The following is a 21,566-nucleotide window of genomic DNA, read 5'->3' as shown; positions in this document are numbered from 1 at the left end:
TGCATAAAATGTATTGAATGTATTTCAGCTTATTTAAGCCTGTCTATACTTTAAGCTACCACAGGCTTATAGTGACATGTCTTAAGCCATGCTGGTTAAACCTTTGCAGAACAACTAGAGGGGTATTACCCTAATGATAACCTATAAAATGAAAATTCACATTTCTCACTGGTTCAGTTTTTTTTTATCTTAATACCTGGTCCACTGACAGATTTGACAAGGCTCCATTCTGTGGCTGCACAGAAAAGATTTTTTTTCTCAGATCAAAATGGATAAAGAAAACAGTAATAACTTATCCTTATACATTAGTTAAGCATGTTGAATTAAACTGCTGATCTGCCAAAGGCTACATACTGTATTCCCTATATGCACAAGTAATGTGCTGGTTCCCAAAGGCTTCAAAAAGTAAAAGATTTTATAATTAATCTGATGAGATTAGATTTATTTTTACCAGGTAGAAATTGCAATGGGTCCCCTAGAGATGAGAACCTCTGGTCTATGTGCTCTTGTGGTTGGTAAACTGTCTGGTTAAAGAGCAGAAATGAAGGAAACGGGTATTAAAGCACTTTCATATTTGTCCTCGTACTTTTTACATTTATTTCCACACAATTAATACATATTGCTAACTATTAAAAATATAGGTTTATAATAGTGAAAAAATGTAACAAATATTTAAATAATTAAGTGCTTGACTATGTTGAAATATTGATACTATATGACTTTCATGTAAATCAGTTTCTGGCTCAATACATCTCATGTTAAATTATTTCCTATGTTTACATAAGTACAGGTTCCCTGCATATCCTGTTCAATTATCAAGCTCAAAGCCAAATCATCATTCAACAGGATCATTATAATATACAAGCAAAAGGGCTTCATTAATGTTGTACATTTTAATTAAAAATACAACATTCTTTATGCTGAAAGTAACAGCCGATCTCCTAACAAGGCTTTCCGTAAATCTATCCTTATATTTACAATGTTTCAATTGGCCCTTAAGCATTGGCCTTCCTCATCGATCAATTCCTTATTAATGTACAAGCAGTTACCTGAAGTCTGTAGATCAATGTGTAATGAACCTATTGCAGGGGCAGTAGGTTCAAAACCTTCCATTTCAACTTTGCTCAATTCTTTTCATTATACTATTATGGAACTGAGAATTTGTGGCTGTGCTTTTATGAACGATAGAACATTAGTATACAATAAAAACCATAGACTGGATTAGCAGCATGAGGGCAATCAAAAGGTTAATGAAATTTAGCTGGAAGTGTGTATCCAGGCTGAGATCCAACTTCATCAACTTCACAAAAGCAGGATCAACTTGTTTTTATCTTCATGTGGCTAGATGCCCACATACACAATTTTACTGAGGCCAACAGTACATTTGATCTAATTATTTTAAAATATTGATAGCTTGTAGTTATTTGGTATATTATATTTTAGACACAAAATGTATATTATATATTAATTATGTATTATAAATCCATGTCAAATATATTAATAAGTGTGCATAAACTTAGCAGATTTCTGCTAAATGGGAAGTTTTTGTTTGCATAGTAGATACTAGTCATGTTTTGAAGAGTTTGCATGTTGATAAGTGAACTGCTAATGTAATTTTCTGTTGCAGTTATTGTTTATGTAAAACTTCATGAAAACGTATTTCATTTTTTGCCTACAAAGAGAAGATATAATCATTATCATCAAATGTACTGTTTATCTCGAAGACTGAAGTTTACATGAATAAAATTAATAACAACTCTAAGATGAGGACATAACAGCAGCTAACAGTACTTATCCCCTTCAAACTACAGCATATTATTAAAATAAAACTGCAGTAAACAATGTTACATTTATAACTATGCTTATTCATGCAACACTATATTGTCAATAAAGAAAATGTGCTAGCTGTCTCTAAATACAGAGAACTTTTCTTAAATATCATCTGACTGTTAGGGCATGACTTACAGTAAGTTGACAAATATGAATTTGGCCCTTAACTAACTAAAAAAAAAGCAAAGCTCCTATACTAAAAAAGCTAAGTGAATCACAAGCTAAGATGGCAAAAAATGCCAAAAAATAGTTATGCTACAATGAACAGATTCCTCAGGAAATGTTATTCCTGTTCAGTAACTGCTATATCCTGGCCATGGTAGTTTTTGTTACTCATTACTCATTTGTTTAGATTTTGAAAATCTTTTAGAAAATCTTTGGAAAATTATTTCAGCACTAACAAAAGATGGAGACACTGTGAAAGAAGACGCATAAGGACTCTAGCTATTCATCTTGACTTTCTTCTGCTTTCCCAAAAATAGCTATAAGCAACAGGCCACCCACTGGTTTTACCCCATTGCCCCAGGTCAGTGCGGGGAGTTTAGTCCACCATGTGCGTCATGCTTATATTGTCAAAGCAGCCTAATCAATCTCAACATCCAGTCTACAAAGAAAGCAGTAAATCAGCATGTCAAAAACACACCATGAGCCCTAGAGTGAATGTGATACTGAGACAGATTTTGTTCCTTTTCTGTTTTGATAAAGGCCACATTTCCAGATTTCTTCAGCTCAAGTTTAACCATTTCAGAATACACATTCCAGTTGGTTCTATATCAACGGCCTATCTGGTGTATGATCACTGTTGGAAAGAGAGAATTAAATATTGTATAAAACATAAAATATCCCTTTACTTAATGACATTCTGAATGGTACTGTATAGCACTGAAATACACAGGAAATGAAGCAGCATGTAGAGGAATATTGATGGACATTACAGCTGTTGATTGTTTTTCAGGAAAAAGGTATGGTGAGGATCTTTCTTGTTCTCTGTCTCCTGCCATGCAGGAAGCTATAAACAAACATCACCTCCTGGTCTCCCGCTTTCTCCTTCCCTCTTACATTCAATCTGTTTTTTGTTACACATACAAGCATAGGACTGAACAACACAAGAGAGAATACTAATTGTTTATCTAAGGACAACTTTCTTTACACACACACACACACACACACACACACACACACACACACACACACACACACACACACACAATATATATATATATATAGTACACCCCTCACAAATTACAGCAACCATTTTATTTTATCTTCTTAAGGGACAATACTGTAGAAATGAAACTTGGATATATTTTAAAGTAGTCAATGTGCAGCTTGTATAGCAGTACAGATTTACTGTCCTCTAAAAATAACTCGACATACAGCCATTATTGTCAAAATAGCTGGCAACAAAAGTGAGTACACCCTAAGTGATAACAGCCGTACATCGTGTAACCATGATAATTGTGTCTTATTCATCATGTTCATGTTTTGTCTGCTTCACAGGACCATACACATTTGTGTACCTTGTATAAGAGCAGTTAAATTTATTTGTGCTTTGAGTACAATTCTCTCATAGTGACCACTATATGTTCAACATGGCACCTCATTGCAAAGAACTTGCAAATGATTTAAGAATTAGAATTGTTGCTCTTTACAAAGATGGCCTAGGCTATAAGAAGATTGGTAACACTCTAAAACTGAGTTACTGTACAGTGGCCAGGGTCATACAGAGGCTTTCCAAGATGGGTTCCACTCGGAACAGGCCTCACAAGGGACAATCAAGACCCACTGCAACAAGTCAGTTTGCATGGCCGTCGTCTTAGAAGGAAGCCTGATTTGAAGCTGGCTCACAAGAAATCCTGCAAACAGTTTGCTGAAGACAACCTGTCCAAGAGCATGAATTACTGAAACCAAGATAAACTTGTTTGGCTCAGATGGTGTCCAGCATGTGTGGTGAGGAGTACCAGTCTAGCATGGTGGTTGTAGCATCATGGTCTGGGGCTGTATGAGTGCTGCTGGTTCTAGGGAACTGCAGTTAATAGAGGGAAACTTGGATTCCAACATGTACTGTAACATTCTAAAGCAGAACATGATGCCCTCCCTTCAAAAGCTGGGCCAAACGGCAGTTTTCCAACATAAAAACGGCCACAAACACACCGTCAAGATAACTGCATTGCTGAGGAAGCTGAAGGTGATGGAATGGTATTTAGACCTGAACCCAATTGAGCACCTGTGGGACATCATCATGCAAAAGGTGGCCATGTGTCTAACATCCAGCAGCTCCGTGATGTCACAAAGAGGATCCCAGAAACAACCTGTGCAGCTCTGGTAAAATCAATGCCCAGCAGGATTAAGGCAATGCTAGATAACAATGCTCACAGAAAATATTTTAATATTTGATACAGTCTTGATACAGTCAGACACAGTCTTTACATGTTCACTTAGGGTGTACTCAATTTTGTTGCCAGCTATTTAGACAATAATGGCTATATGTTGAGTTATTAATATGTTATTAGTTATTATGTGTTATGTTATTTGTATGTTGAGGACAGGAAATCTGTACTGCTATACAAGCTGCACATTGACTACTCTAAAGTATATCCAATTTTTTATTTCTATAGTATTGTCCTTTGAAAAAATATAATAAAATGGTTGCTGAAATGTAAGGGGTGTACTCAATTTTGTGAGATATGTATATAAAGCCACAAAGACAGTATTGTAGAGGATTCTAATATACACTCATAAACTCAGATTAGGGCTGTTTTTGATAAAGCATACTTGTGTGGGTAAGCATGAGGAATACAGAGCAGACTCATATGCAGATGTCCAAAATGCTAACAGGATGTCATGTGTATGTTCAGTGTTATGCGTCATCCAACCTTGAAGCAAACACTGTATTACATGGGGTTTATCAGTCATGTATGAATAATATTGGCAATATAATTTGTAAAAATGTTGCTGCAATAACCATGATTGATGTCATCTTCACTGCTCAACAGTTGAAGGAGTTTTTGTCCTGTCTATACCATGCTACCAGAACACCTTTTCCACAAATTAACTAAGGCATTTAAAAAAAAAAAACATTATTTTGCAGAAAACACACTGATCAACATTAGAGAACACTTTCAGATACCTCCCAGTTATTGGTGTTAATCTGGAACCTGGTGCTAATTTCCTTGATTATCTGTCAACCCCTATTTAACTGGCAGCCTAACTTCCAGTTTCAAGTCAAGTCAAGTCAAGTCAAGAAGCTTTTATTGTCATTTCAACCATATATAGCTGATGCAGTACACAGTGAAATGAAACAACGTTCCTCCTGAACCCAGGTTCTACATAGAACAACATAAAACAAACAGTACAGAACAGAAAGACACAGGGCCGAGAACTAAGATCCTCGCCACATAAAGTGCATGTGTGCAGCTGGTGCAAACAGTGCAAAAAACAACACAAGACAAGACAGTGACTCTGCAAGATGGTGGGCCGTTCTAAAGTGACTGAAAGCCTCCAGCAGCAGGTTGTCCAGATGAAGGCCAAAGGGATGACCCTATCAGCCATAGCAAGACAAGTTGGTCGTTCCAAATCTGTGATTTCAAGGAAATTTAATCTTTACAACATCACAAACTCATTCAAGTCTGCCAAGAAGGCTGGTCGTCCATGGAAGACAAATACAAGAGAGGACAGGATACTGCGGAGGATCTCAATGGGCACTTGTTTCCACACTGCAGCTGGAATTGCTCAGCAGTTCAGCGCTGAACAGGGTAAGGATCTGTCTCGTCATACAGTGTCTCGATGTTTAAGAGCATTTGGACTGGAAGCCCACTCTGCAGTGACCAAACCTCTCATTAGCAGAAAGAATCAAAAGGCTAGACTAAGCATGTTGTGTGGACAGAGGAGAACTGGTCCAAAGTTCACTTTAGTTAAGAAAGCAAGTTTAATTTATTTATATAAAGACTGAACCCAAAGTGTGTAAAGAAGTCAGTGAAAAGTGGAGGAGGAAGTGTCATGGTTTGGGGCATGTTTTCTGCAGCAGGAGTTGAGCCTCTTATACAGCTACATGGCAGAGTGAATGCAAATGTTTATCAGAACCTTCTTCAACAACATATGGTTCCTTCCCTGCATTCATCACCCAATCAGCCTGCAGTGTTTATGCAGGACAACACTCCATGTCACACAGCAAAACAGGTAAAGCAGTTCCTTGAAACTGAAAACATTGAAATAATGACATGGCCTGCCCAGAGTCCTGATCTCAACCCAATAGAGAACCTCTGGAAAATCCTTGGCGACAAAGTTATGGCCAAGAAACCCACTACAGTCACTGAACTGTGGAGGAGACTGGAAGAAGAGTGGACCAAAATCACAATAGAGCAGTGTGAGAGACTAGTGCTGTCCTGTGCTATACCTCATTCAGAGCAGATGCCTGTACACTTCCTACTAATTGCTGACGGTTGTAACCTTCAGAAATTTTTGTTGTAATCTTTTTATATGCTACAGTCATTGTTGTTCTCTAATTTTGATCAGTGTGTTTTCTGCAAAATAATGTTTTTTTTTTAAATGCCTAAGTTAATTTGTGGAAAAGGTGTTCTGGTAGCATGGTATAGACAGGACAAAAACTCCTTCAACTGTTGAGCAGTGAAGATGACATTATTTCAGAATTGTTCAATTGTTTATAAATTGTTCTCTAATTTTGATCGCCAGTGTATATATATCACCATATAAACTAATAGCGAAAAATGCGACAAGTCCCAAATAGATAAATATTAAGCTTCTAAAGGTCTTTAAAAAAACGAGTAATTACAAATTACTCCGAAAACAAGCAAGAATAAAACAAATGCACATTGAAGAGCTTCGAGCTTTGAGTTTGCTCATTTACTTTTGCTGCAGTTTGGTGAAAATCTAGCAATCGAGACATTCATTAATATAGTATATTTGTACCCGAATGGAACAATTACTAAAATGTTTAATGCAAAACTTGAACACATGTCTGGATTTACAAATTTGATTTAAAAATCACAGTTAAACATCTGGGATTTTTCATATATTTTAATTATTCCTTTTCTGCTTATTATTATTATTATTATTATTATTATTATATTTTTTAGGATTTATTTGCATTTCTGATATGATCTGGATATATGGCACCCCTGATGCAGCTCATCAAAAGCCTGATAACAAGCTCATAAATGGAAGAAGGATTGATAATGTAGGAACAGAGCTACAGTATTTGTTCAATTCCTGCCTAATATTTTTATATTCTGAGCCTTTTATTGTTTTGCCTTGACGTATATAGCGACCGGTTCATGTTAACTAGCTAAAGTAAACTGTACATTTCAGTGACTTGATACCTACAGTGTGTTCATTCTTGAAAACTCATTAGAGAATATTAGTGGAAGTCCAAACTGTTCCATATGTGGTCAACTTTAATACCTATATGCAAAAATATCTTTGACTCAGAACATGGAAATAAGTTGTAGAGAGCCACAGTTCATTTTTCATTTTCTGTCTGTCCCCTAGTGGACAATTGCAATTATGAGAGCGGACACCAAGACAAATTCAAATGTTTACAAATAAAAACAAAACGCATTTAAAGTATATTGTGTAAGTGTAAAGTATTATAAGACTATTGTGGATTATTATTATTATTATTGTTATTATAATGTTTATTTTCAGCAAATATACTGTCAAACTATTGTCAAAAATATACAATACTACATGCTCATTCAGACTGATGTGTTTTTATTTTTTCCCCAAAATTATTAACAGCTGATTTTCCTTTAGTGTTCCTGCTACAGATTCAGCAGATATGTTCATGACATATGAGAGGGCCGAAGAAAGCAAGGCTCAGAGGGGGCAAGGTGAGTTGCTGTCTCACTCTGAATACACAATGGAGCGGGCTCTGAGGCCGGAATGTCAATGGGTCCTTGATGTGCCACACAGAATGATTAAGCAGGCCAGCATATGAGCTAAATGAATTGGGTTTGTGCATCCACATGCTCAGCTATTTTTGTGACTGGGAAAATGTGCATGGTTTTGCAGCTAAGGATGGCATAATGGAGGTGAGCCAATATTTATGACTTTTAAATGTAGTGCTGAATGTGGAATGTGTCCATGCATATTAAATTGGTTATAGACTTCAGACTGATAGGCTTAGCTGCTTTTAAGAATCATTTGAGCACCTGTAAAGGAATAGCTTTATTATTCTAAACTAACTCACAAGATATTGTCATAAAATAGAATGTAGCATTGTCAGCATCATCCCTATTGTGCGAAATAAACAATCCATTCTCAGGAGATTTGACTTTCAACCCTCACAGTGTATAAACAGTAAAACAAATCAGTCAAATATCAAAACATCTCCAAGCTGCAGCACTGTACTGACCTATATAGCATGGCACTTATTCTTTGCATATGTGACTATGCTACTATAATAAGAGTAATAAAAATAAATGCCTCAGTATTATAAAAAAAAAAATTCAATTATGATGTCCATAGAGAATTGGACTTTGGAGAAATTTTTTTGTAGTTCCGAAAACACTAAGAGAGCTTTTGTATTTAAGGCTTTACCTTTTATCATGACTATTTACATTACAATATTTACATTCAAATGACTACATCCAAAAAAATAAAATAAAAACAAGTGATCATGTACATTAAACATGAACCAGACCTGCAGAGAAAGAATAAGCTCCAAGAGCCACAAAAATATAAATAGAGCATTTCTCAAAGAAATGTATTTGATGCCAAACCGCTTGAATGGTCAACCACCTGGCCTGAACCTGACCTGATTCACCAGAAAATAACCAGTGCATGAATATATCTGGCTCACATAATTCAGAAAAGGGTTTAGAAAGTAAAAACAAGAGACAGTGGACTAGAAACACCAACAACACATTGTCACTTTTTAATTACACAAAGTCTTATGCCTACAGTCCAATGAACACAATGCTACTTAAACTATCACTTTTCAGGAAAAACATAAAAGAAAAATAGGCCAAAGCTTCTCACCCAATCATTATCACACTCTCACTGCATTGCCTTTCCTCTTTATGGGGGTAAATAAGAATAGCAATTTCTTTTCTTTTTTGCTGCTCGATTGCCTCTAACATGCCCTGAGGGAGAAAGGCTGAAGTACACTCATGAATCAAATATAACTGTAAATATGCATCAGCACCCGAGTGTGGCTTGCCATCTTCTTCAATGCAGGCTCATTTCTGTCATATATCATCAACATATAGTGAATGTCAGCGTATGATTACTGCTTTTTCTTAAGTTAGACTTGAGTCATTCACAGTTACAACATAGTTAACACACTTAACCAACTTTGTTCCCGCCAACAAGGAAAACAAAAGCACAAATTGCTGACTGCCATATTTACAGTACTTCTCAATATAACACCGAAAGAAAATCCCACTTTCTGCAGATGGCAGAGAAAAGAAAATAATAAATCCATGTTTGCGTCAAACCACATTTCCGAAAATACAATTATGGAGCACTCAAACCATCATTTAATTAATTTTTTTTTATACAACTTTTTTTAATAAGGAATCCTAGTGTCTCTCTTGTGCTGCGAGCATTTTACTCCGCTTGGTTATCCCCTTAGATTAAGATGCCACTTAAATCGATATAAAGTTCTGATTCTTATCACTATTATCCAATCACAAAATATTTATATCCTGATTCAAAAAGTCTTTACCAGGATTATAAGTCCTATGCACAAGGCAAGAGGATACACTGAACGGTTTAATAAAAATGACATGATTTATTTTTTATTTTATAATTATTAGAAGAGTAATTAAGGGAATACATTTTAGAAAATGGCCTAATCTCTCTACAGTAGTACAGTTTCAGAGACAGATCCGATGGCTGCACTACACTTTAAGTAGGTTTTAACTTTTGTCACTTTTCTGTGTATTACTTATAGGACTGCATGGAAAAAAAATTATGAACAGGTTGCATTTATCTGGGAATAAAAACAATGTTGACTGTTGACTGAAACAGATATGCTAATATAAAAATCACTGATCACAGATGGGCAATGATTAGTAACATTAACAACATTTTTCAGTCAGTGTGGTCCATTAGCTATTAATATCATTCATTCAAATGTTCTTGGATTAACATTATATATTGGATTAGTTCGTTTTTCAGTGTGAATCTGTTTTAAGCAAAAAAAATGTATACACCAGGGGGCTAACCCAGACTTCGTCATTTGTAATTCTGCATCTAAAAAATGTCAATTTCCATAGAGTCCAAATTTGATAATTTTTTTTTTTTTTTACTTATGTAAGTAATAATTATAACACTGACAATTTTTCTGTCCTTGTGTGCTACTTTAAGAGTTAATAGTCATTACTAGAAGAACAGTTCATATTAATTATAATTGCAACGAAAAGGGATAAAAAGGATTCACATCCTTATTTGATCCCAGAAAAATAATTTCTTATCAATAACTGGTAGTGAAAGGAGTTATGAGTATGCCATTTTTCTATTAACGTCAGTGTAATCTGCGTTTTGGCAACCACAGTCTTCAGGCTTTCCAAAGAAGAACATCCAGGGCCATCTGCAGGGTGTCTGTGTGGTATTATCCACGATTTGAGTTCTATTAAAATTGCCAAATCTTGTAAAATATGCATGTGACTCTGATATTCAAAAACTTGCTATGTGAAAAGAGCAAGGACCATGACCTCAGGAGTCATCTGTCTCTGCCAAAGGAATTAAAAGATTCACCTGTACAAATAATCAATACCCTATCAAGCACTAGATAGGCCATTTCCCCTGCCATTGAGAGAGCTGGTGGTTAGCGAGCAGACAGAGGTTATCTCCTGACAGCCATTGCCATTAATGTGCCCATCATTTGTCTCCATTTGTTCTCGTTTGTGCTGTTTTTTTTTCCTCTTTCATAGACTTGCACGTTAGAGTGTCTCCTGACAAGCTAATAAAGTTAGTTAACCCACTCACCGTGGTGTTTTTCGATGCAAGGATATTTCATATTGTGATTGTTGCATGATAATGAATTAAACTTTATTTAAATGCTCAAGACAACAAGACAAAACTGAGTTACTCTGGTTACCAAGCCTGAATTTAATCCTTAAAAAAAATAATTAAACATGGAATAGTCAGGGTAAGGACTTGTATTTGTTTTTGGTTTTTTTGCACATCACTTTATATGTATAAACATGGGGCATCAATCAAAGACATAAAATTTGTAAAGATAGCATTTTTGTACAAATGGGAATATAATCTACTTTATTATCTACACATTCCGACGATTGTATTTTACATGCCATCAAAGCGAGTCTTTAAAAAATGGACTTTAAATACAGCTTGGACAAAGTAGGGCTCATTAATGCAGAACACATAGACATTAAAGAAATCCTTGCTGGTTCAATGTTTTAGCAAGTACAACTCTGAAAGGCTAATTTCTTTCTTTCTTTTTTTTTTTTTTTTTTAAATAAATTTAATGCAAAATAGCCCACATTTTCTCGCCTACCATGTGACACAAAATCCTGTCTGAATATGAATCACATCCTTTTTAAACCATCTGATATAACTAACACTTGCTTGCTGAGACATTTATAATAATAAAAAAATGTACCAAGCACATCTTTCATGTACTTTGTGTACCTGACATGTTAAACTGCACACTGTTCAGAAGAGAATTTGATTTGCTGTCTTTCTTCTGTACCTGTGAACGTTTATCTTAACATTATTTGATTACAGTACTGCTGTATTTCCTTCTGTCCACTGTTTCTTACAGACCATGCATGTATCATGACACGCGTCCTCATCCACTTCCTGTCATACTCTCCCTGATTAAATATACTAAGAAAAACCTTAGTTCTTACTTTTTTTTAACAGATCTCTACTGTCGAATCATGGTCACAAAGAGCTCCTGTCTACCGCCTATCTTCCTCTGCAAAACACCAATACTTCTATATCTGGCCCCCATGGAGAGAAGAACATCAATGTGATAAGAAAATGGCAGGGTGGTGATAAATCAGTACATCAGCAGATCTATTTTTGAGCTCTTTTCTGTACTTTTGTCTTTGAACATTGACACTGATCACTTTATTATATCTAATTCTTGTACTCTGTTGTTGTATTTTCAGTTTAGTGTAATCCAGGTGCTAGATTAGTGGCTGGGCCAGGGTCAGTGACAGTGAAAATCATGCAGAAATGATCTCCCTTGTTATCCACACTTACCACCATGTGCGGCTGGGTCACTATAACCCTGCTGCTTGCTTATTTTCAGGAAGCTTCGGTTTCACAACAGATGTCTTCTTTTTTGTTGTTATTAAAAGCTAACCAGGATTTATATGTCAAAAGCAACCCAAATGCCAAATATAAGCAGCCAGTCCTAAACATGTAGAGAGAAAGCTTTGACTTGGAGCTGTGTAATGTTTGTGTTGCTCTTTCAGATATTCAGTCATTCTTTTTTATGGCAAGCTACACTTTACTAATGATTACAACAAAATGTGTAGCAGTTCCAGAGAGTTAAAAGAACAGCCTGTTTTTCCTAGGTTATATTAGCCCTGTTTGGCAGTGATCGCTTAGCAATAAAAAAAAAATTTAACAACTGCTCAGAAGTTCAAATTCTAAGCTAGAACTGCTGAGGTAGTCTCTTAACCATCAATTGCTCAATTGTATATATGAAATAAATGTAAATAAATAATGAACAATGCCGTAACATGATATTTACAAGATTCACTCATCTCTGTGGTTTGTTACCTTTGAAACAATATTCTAATTAATTCACTTCTCTGAATAATTATAGAGAATGATGCACTTAAGAGATATTTAGAGATACATTTAATGACACAGCAACCCACAACACAACTTAGTTCCTGTTATCTTTTACGTTAGAGCAGCTATGAGTTACCGCGTACCCACAAGTCTTTCTTTTTTCTCTGTCTCTTCCACACAGTAGCTTGTCAGATAATGAAGAAAATAAAAGCCACAATCTCTGACTCCTTCCCAAAATGAACAGAAATTAAAGAAAGCTTTACAATTACAATGAATTTACCGTTTTCCTTTGCTAAACAATAACATGAACGAAATAATTATTTAGTGTAGAGTAGTTGTCATATATATCCATGTGAATGAGCTGTTACTGTAGAAACGATCACAGATTAGGAGACAATATCTCAACTACTGTATCAATTCTAGTAGTTTATTTACAGTAAAATAGTGCAGGCTCTAAGGAATAGTTTTGATTGAGATGTAGATTGTGAATATTTGATGGGGCAAGTCCAGGGAGGAGAAAACATGGAAATTGTGCTCCTTATGGAATCCAAGAATAAGTAATTTGTGAATTCAAGTCATTGGCCCAGGCAGTCAATGTCAAAGTGGGAGATTAGATTTGCTTGTGTATAAATGAGCTCAATAACAACCAGAGGAGCAATATTTAAAGTGGTCTGACATTCTATTACATAGTTGTCAATGTATGTAAAAAAAGCAAGAAGATTAGAGGAAACACACATTTTATACAATATCAGCACTGATGAAAGTACGAACAAAACAACTAGGCGTCAATACAAATATTTTATTGTGTTTTATGTTCTTTTGTTACGTGTTCTCATACTACCACCCCGGCACACCATACATATTTGATAGTGAGAAGATAGTGTGGGTGTGAAATAAATATGCTTTCTTTCAGCCTTTATTTTTTTCCTTTTCGATTCAATCTTTCACTGCCCCCTCCATCACAGGCTAAATATTCATGTTTCAATTTTGTATCATATTGTGAAGCTGGTTTTGTGTTATGATAGAGGAAATGCTTTTGCATTTAGCCACATCATATACAAAGCCCTGAAAGTGTTCCCAAAGACACAAACTGCCTCCAGACATAGCCACAAGATTGTTAAATGACATTCCACAGCTATTAAAATCACTGATATTTAAGTGTAAGGTTTATGAAAATAAGCATTTTTTTAAGTAGTTGATAAAAAATTACAAAACTGAAACTGGTACAATATTATGCAAATGGTTTATGCAAAAGGATGCTAAGAACTTACAAGTAAGAGACTATTATAGGCTGATGTAGTAAAACATTGTACTTATAGATTGTTTGTGGAAAAGCTCAAGGTGTGATGCATATTTGACGAGCAGTTGGCTTCATCATGGCCTTTTCACTATTTAATAAATCCATTTTGAGGCTTTTAAAAATGAAAGAATAACCTTAGGGTTTCATCGTATAGTCTTTTTTTTACATTAATGAGTGGACCTGAGCTTCCTGGGTAAAAAACAGAAATGGAACAAGATGCTGAGGTGATCAAGCTGACAGTGTAGATCAGTGGTCGCTACTGTAGTGCTGAGAATTCACCACCCTGTAGTTTCCCTCCTCCCAACACACCTGCTTTAGCTCATAAAGGGACAGATAATTAGCTGATCTTTCAACTCTGATGGCAATGGGGGGAGAGGGGACAGCAAACCTTTACTATACAAGGATCTTCTGGTTTAACTGGTTTAACAATCTTCTGGTGAGCTGAATGCTATAGTAAAACCTCTGCATTGGGACATACATAATGTATTCATAAGAGCATTTTTCAAATTTGGCTCCCTCTGAATTTCTACTGTAGGATGACACTTTGTTCATGGTTTAGAAGTTACAACCTTACAAAAACAAAATATTTGATCTTTTAATAATAAATAATATCATATGTATACACACCTGCATTAAAGCAACAATATGAATTCAATTATGTAGTTACTGTTGAGGAGCTTAAGTTCATATCAAAGATAAAAATCTAGATTTTTACACAGAACTGGTAAAAGAACAAAAAACATCTAGTAAGTGTCAGTTCTGCAGGAGGAAACACCTTGTTGATGAGAGAGGTCAGAGGAAAATAGCCAGACAGGACAAAGTTGACAAGAGAGCTACAGTAACTCACATAACCACTCCTAACAGATGGGCTACAACAGCTGAGGATTTACTGGGTGCAGGTTCACCTAAACTGGATAGCTGAAGTTGGAAAAGCCTATGGTTTTGTTTATCAGCTGTGATTATGCATAGTTTTCGTTTGTTTGTTTGTGTGTGTGTGTGTGTGTGTGTGTGTGTGTGTGTGTGTGTGTGTGTGTGTGTGTGTGTGTGTGTGTGTGTGTGTGTGTGTGTAAACCGTTTTGCTTATGCATGGAATTATGCATATATTTTCACACACTTCTGACCATGCTTATCCATAAGTGTAGAAAACAATGAAACTGGGCACTTTTTATTGTGTAACGTTATTATCTGCTCTGTGTTTTCCACATATTGCATTATCTTCATTGTATATTTTGTACTCCAACCTGTCAAAAACAAGCCAGATAAAGCAATAAATATATACACACACCAAAGTGAGCAGTCACACCGTATGACTCACTCGTGCTCAAAATAACCAAGTTTAAAATACAAAATAACAGAGAAACATACAAACACATCCCTACTGGATATCATACAGTAGGCTACTCAACACAGTGAGAATAAATCAGCTGGATATCATTTACAAGCGGTGTATCAAATTAGAGAATACATTTAATGTCATACCTAAATAACGAAATAAGGCCTGGACCTATTTTTGTCTCCTAAAACTCTATACACTCAAACTGTGAGTTCTGATTGCTCTGGTTACCTTCTCATGCTGCTGGGTTTTGCTTGGTCACTGTCATTTGGATTTTGTTATGCCTAAATTTGCAATGTGCAATCACCTTTGACATAACTGAACTGGTGTTTCGAATGTATACCTCCAAATTTTTGTGCATTTCTGATCCAACATGGTGGGGATAAAGGTTGTATTTGAAAGAACTAATCTAATTTGAACATTACAACATTATAATGGAGGATTTTATAATAGCTCTAACAAATCAGATGATTTAATCATTTTATAGAGATTCAATATAGTTGTTTTAGATTTAAAGTTTCTATTTCTAATATATTTTTATTGTTCTCCTTAGAACTACTAATAACCCTTAAATACTCTAACGGGGAAGTAGTAGCTCAGTGGATAAAGTGCCTTCTAACTGTAAGGTCGTGAGTTCAAATCCCAGCACCACCAAGCAGCCACTGCTGGGCCCTTTGGCAAGGCTCATAATCCTCAATAACTCAAGTTGTATAACTGTTGCTCTGGAGAAGTGGCTCTGCTGAATAGGTAAAAAACTGTATTTAATTTTTTTTTTTTTTTTCAGAAAAGTAAAAGGAATATTTAAATACAATTATTTTGTAAACATGATACATTCAGCATTTATCTAAAAAATAAAAAGCATTGTTTGTACACAGGTATTTTTAAAGATGCCATTTGATATCAACTACTTAATTATTAACTAAATAAAATGGTGATATAAAAGATTAAGGTTAAGGAACTTAATAATAAATAGTATACAGTAGACTGTAAATTACATCATTAACATCATCAAGAATGAAATAGCTATAGCATAAAGTTGTGGTGAAATCCTATCACACATCCTCTGGGAGTCACCCTTAAATACTCTAACCTACATTACCACTTGACACTTTTGTGACTGTCACTCACTTATCGGAAATTCTAGGAAATGTAATGACCTACACAGCTATGCTAAATTGACTGTGTAATCGTGTGTGTGTGTGTGTGTGTGTGTGTGTGTGTGTGTGTGTGTGTGTGTGTGTGTGTGTTGCTCAATTGCTTGTGTAATCCTTCATGTTGAGTGTCACTAGCACTTTGTGCTTATTGACTATGGTCAGATGGACATTCATGCTCTCATCCTCCTCTGGACAGCTGTATTTGCCGGACACTTCAAAAGATGTTTTATGCACTCGAAACTGTCACCAGTTACCCCAAAAGCTGCTCACTCTGCATCCGTGAAAGGTGAACACGGTCTATTATTCATCACAGCAAAGCCACTTTATATATAAAGGCAGGGTGAGGAGTTTACTGCTGGCCCAATCATCTGGCAAAAACACACAATAAAACATAAGGCTGCTGCAAATAGACAGCCAGGCATTCTGCTGTCTTTATCACTTATGTTTGGTCTGATTGAAAGATAAGATAATAGCGGAGGCATTCTCTAACATTTGCATGCATAACCACACACAGATATAAAACTGTTCAACATATGAACCTTATTCATATTTGTGTTTAAAGCCAGTGGTGTGTAAATATAAACTTTAGTGAGGAAATAAAAGCAAATTTTGCAGTAGAGCTCTTCAGCTGTGTTTGTGTGTGTTTGTGTTTGTGTGTGTGTGTGTGTGTGTGTGTGTGTGTGTGTGTGTGTGTGTGTGTGTGTGCGTGTGTGTGTGTGTGTGTGTGTGTTAGGGGGGGGGTGAATTCTCAAGCGCAAGGCCCTTAAGCTTTTATGAGCTCACTGTCACACAGCTGTCCTTATGTAGCCTAGCCAATTCTGCAACAGTGACACCAATATGATCCTCAAAAGGGCAAAATGAATAGATCAATTCTGAGATTGAGCTTAAGAGACATTAAAATGAAAATTTCAATGTTTTTCTTTTGCAGTTTAAGTTACTGAAACTATATGGCAATATTCTGGCATATTGGCAGTATATTGACAAACATTACATAACATTAGAGAGCACCCTTCCTATAAAGCAGTATAAATTTATGCAGGTATCTGCTGCCAGAAAATTAGCATTTTATCGTGAATGATTACCCACTGCGAATACAAGCTCATTTCTGCTCAGTGGTTTGCATTACAAGGACTGACGGCATACAATCTATATTTCATTTTACTTTCCTATGCTTCAACAGCATGTGTGTCATGTACCTTTTTTTAGTTATTAGGCATGCTACAATAATGTTTAAAGGCTCTGGCTTGGAGAAGCTGGTGATTGAGCTATGATGATCGCAAATGTTGAGCTATTTTATGAGTTGCTCAGTTCCTCCTAGTTTTATAACCACAAATGACTGTAAAAGACTGTAGAAAGAACATTACTCATAATCTTACATTCAGTGCTCATGTTAGTTCTCACTCTCCAGTGTTCTGTATTGTTTAAAGACTATAATCACACTCTTGATATCAACCAAATGAGGATGGGTTCTCCTTTTGAGTCTGGTTCCTCTCAAGGTTTCTTCCTCATAACATCTAAGGGAGTTTTTCCTTGCCACATACGCCACGGCTGCTCATCAGGGATAAATGCACACCATTCAACTTAACTGTTAAATTCTGTAAAACTACTTTAGGACAATGTCTGTTGTGAAAAGCGCTATAGAAATAAACTTGACTTGACTTGACCTAATGATATGATTGAATACAATGATTGAATACATACAAATTACTTAAGAAAAAGAGAAAGAGGGGTCAAACTTACTGTAGGTTACCACAGTATGTTTGACCCCTCTTTCTCTTTTTCTTAAGTAATTTGTTAATTTCCATCAACTACCTAATGTCCCTTATTACATAACAGCTAGAAATGGCTGGTACATGAAACAAGCCAGTACATCTCAAATGGCTGCTCATGATACAGCAGAGGGTAACTAAGCTAAAAATGAAAAAACTGCTACTGCTATGCTGCACAAACACAAGCTCATAGATGAACATGATTGGATATTGCTGCTGTGATTGACAGGAAAGAGTGTAAGAGTGTGAGAATATTTTGCTTATTTTCTCTAGCACTATTCACAAGCCGAAATCACATTTTTTATGGCTCTTATTATTATTTAAAATAGAAATTATGTAATGAATCATGCATATATTTATCATTGGTATAACCTATGCTAGGGATAACACAGCCAATAGGGCTGCACAAGCCAGTGCACTCTTAGTGCCGGTCCAAAGCCTGGATAAAAGGGGAGGGTTGCGTTAGGAAGAGCATCCAGCGTAAAACATGTGCCAAATCAAATATGCTGACCACAAACAGCATAAGGAGAAAAGGGTTGGTGAAACAGAATTGGGATCAGCAGAGAGATAAGAAAATTAGCCAGGAGTACAAGAAGATGTGGCAGCAGGTGAATAGGGATGTGGCAAAAGCTAAGAACCCAGGCAGAGAACCCAGGCAGGGAAAGATGTGCTGCAAGTTAGAGCAATAAAGGATGCAAATGGAAGTGTGTTGACAAGCGAGAATAGTGTGTTGAGAAGATGGAGGGAGTATTTTGAGCAGCTGTTGAATAAGGAAAATAAGAGAGAGAGAGAAGATTGGATGATGTGGAGATGGTGAAGCAGAAAGTGGATAGGATTAGTAAGGATGAAGTGAGAGCAGCGATTAAGTGGATGAAGAGTGGCAAGTCGGTTGGACCAGATGACATACCGGTAGAAGCATAGAGATGTTTAGAGGAGATGGCAGTGGAGTTTTTAACAAGATTGTTTAACAAGATTCTGGAAGGTGAGAAGGTACCTGAAAAATGGAGGAGTGTGCTGGTACTGTTTTTTTTTTTTTTTTTTTTAATAAGGGAGCTGTGCAGACCTGCAGTAACTACAGGGGAATAAAGTTGATCAGTCACACCATGAAGTCATGGGAAAGAATAGTGGATGCCAGGTTGAGAGAAGAGGTGACCATCTGTTAGTATGACAGAAACAATATTTGCTTTGAGAATGTTGATGAAAAAGCATAGAGAAGGTCAAAAGAAGTTGCATTGTGTGTTTGTGTACGATAAAGTGCCGAGAAAGGAGTTGTGGTATTGTATGAGAAAGTCAGTTGTGTCAGGGAAGTATGTGAGGATGGTGCAGGACATGTATGAGGGAAGTGTGCAGTAGGAGCGACAGGCTTGTTCAAAGTGGAGGTGGGATTGCATTAAGGATCGGCTCTGAGCCCTTTCCTGTTTGCAGTGGTAATGGACAGGTTGATGGACGAGGTCAGACAGGAGTCTCCCTGGACTATGATGTTTGCGGTTGATATTGTGATTTGTGGTGAGAGTAGTGAGCAGGTTGAGAAGAGCCTGGAGAGGTGGGGAATGAAAGTCAGTAGAAGTAAGACAGAGTACATGTGTGTGAATGAGATGGAGGGCAGTGGAGTGGTGCGGTTGCAGGGAGAAGAGGTGGTGAAGGTGGAGGAGTTCAGGTACCTGGGATCAACAGCGCAAAGTAATGGAGAGTGTGTTAGAGAAGTGAAGAAAAGCCTGCAGGCAGGGTGAAGTGGGTGGAGAAGAGTGGCAGGAGTGATTTGTGATAGAAGAGTGTCTGCAAGAGTGAAAGAGAAAGTTTATAGGACTGTGGAGAGTCATGCGATGTTGTATGGATTAGAGACAGTGGCATTGAGTAAAAGACAGAAGGTGGAGCTGAAGGTAGCAGAGATGAAGATTGAGATTTTCATTGGGAGTGATGAGGATAGACAGGATTAGAAAGAAGTTTTTTAAAAGGGGCCATGCATGTAGGACGTTTTGGGGACAAGGTGAAAGAGGCCCAATTGAGATGGTTTGGACATGTGCAGAGGAGAGACATGGGTTATATCGGTAGGGGAATGCTGAGTATGGGGCGGCCAGGAAGGAGGAAGAGAGGAAGGCAAGGAGGAGGTTTATGGATGTGGTGAGGGAAGACATGCAGGTAGTTGGTTTAAAATAGGCAAATATAGAGGGCAGAGTAGAATGGAGATGAATGATCCACTGTGGCGAACCCTAACAGGAGCAACCGAAAGAAGAAGAAGAAGAAGAAGAAGCAGATAACCTATGCTAGGGATGATCCCCAACTCCAGTGTCTGGTCTCTGCTCCAATAGCGAATGGTGAAATGGTGAAGGGACCAGACACTGGAGTTGGGGATCATCCCTAGCATAGGTTATCTTCTTCTTTTTTTTTTTTTAGTTTTGCTTTCTAAAACTATCCCTTAAGGCACAAATAATAAATTGACCATTTCAGGTCAGCTAACCTTTACACATTTTCAACAGGTGCTTTACATTTTTGCCTCACAGAATGCAATAATACACCAATTTTTCTTCTCCTAATAAAAAAACATTGCTATATGACCTTGGAATAATTGAGTATTGAGCTGACACAGCACCCTCATTTCTGTCATGGTAAATTGTTCATTACTCAGAGTTTTTGTAAATTAGTGTGAAATTTAATTAATGTGAAAATTAAATCTATCAATGTACAGCTGTTAGAAAGCTGTAAAACAAATAGTACCAACAATATATTATGCTTATTAATGTTCACTACATTTAACAGCCCTTCTGGTTTAAAATTTCATTTCATATTGGTTTGCCTTTCCCCCTAAGATAATAATAAACAATATTGTCTGACCAATCTTTCTTTTTTGCCCTTTTAATCTTTCCATATGTCCACTAGTGATGCCAAATTGATACACAGACAATGTTTATTTGTGCCACAGGCTCTGTGTATGTATGCGTATATAAGCTTCATTTTAACTCATTCATATTTTTTTCCCTATGAATAAGTGACACATTCAGGCTGCAGGCAATTGTAATGCTCTCGCCCTGGTTGCACTTCTCCGCCTATCACTACCCTGCTTTGTCCTGTAGTGGAGTGCTGAGCTCACACATTCACAGCTCCAGGCTTCTGTGCAGACCACAAATCACCCAATAAATGTCTGTTTGCCCTAATAAAAGTCAATCATCAGTATCCAGCACAAAAAAAAATAGAAAAAATGTTCCTATGAATTATTGCCCTCAGCAGGATCCAGTGGAGGAAATGCCCTTCACAGAGGTTAGAAACTCATATTGCAGTAAACAGAGCATCAGAGTCAGGTAACATTCACATAACCCCAAAAGCGTATTCCCATATTCAAGCATATTCAAATTCGCAGTGAGTCTACTGTAAATGACGAATAACAAAGCTTAAATTGAGTTTTAAATGGATATTCCAGAGGGAGTAAAGTAGCATAACTTAGCTAT

At 36.6% G+C, this 21,566-nt stretch overlaps 1 protein-coding gene and 1 long non-coding RNA gene across 2 annotated transcripts in view; both read right to left on the bottom strand.

Moving 5' to 3' along the window:
- Window positions 1-21,566, bottom strand: part of nalf1b (NALCN channel auxiliary factor 1b) — a 113,573-nt gene that overhangs the window by 35,666 nt on the left and 56,341 nt on the right. The gene's annotated exons all lie outside the window — the stretch shown is intronic.
- Window positions 13,510-18,421, bottom strand: LOC310723166. Its single transcript, XR_014532605.1, has 2 exons — window positions 15,760-18,421; window positions 13,510-15,609 (listed from the first exon to the last, which is right to left on the bottom strand). It is a non-coding gene; the product is annotated as an uncharacterized lncRNA (long non-coding RNA).

The sequence above is a fragment of the Silurus aristotelis genome, assembly GCF_946808225.1.
Source record: "Silurus aristotelis genome assembly, chromosome: 3".
NCBI lineage: Eukaryota > Metazoa > Chordata > Actinopteri > Siluriformes > Siluridae > Silurus > Silurus aristotelis.
Note: the sequence above shows the minus strand (reverse complement) of the source record. Positions and strands in the feature narration are given on the sequence as shown.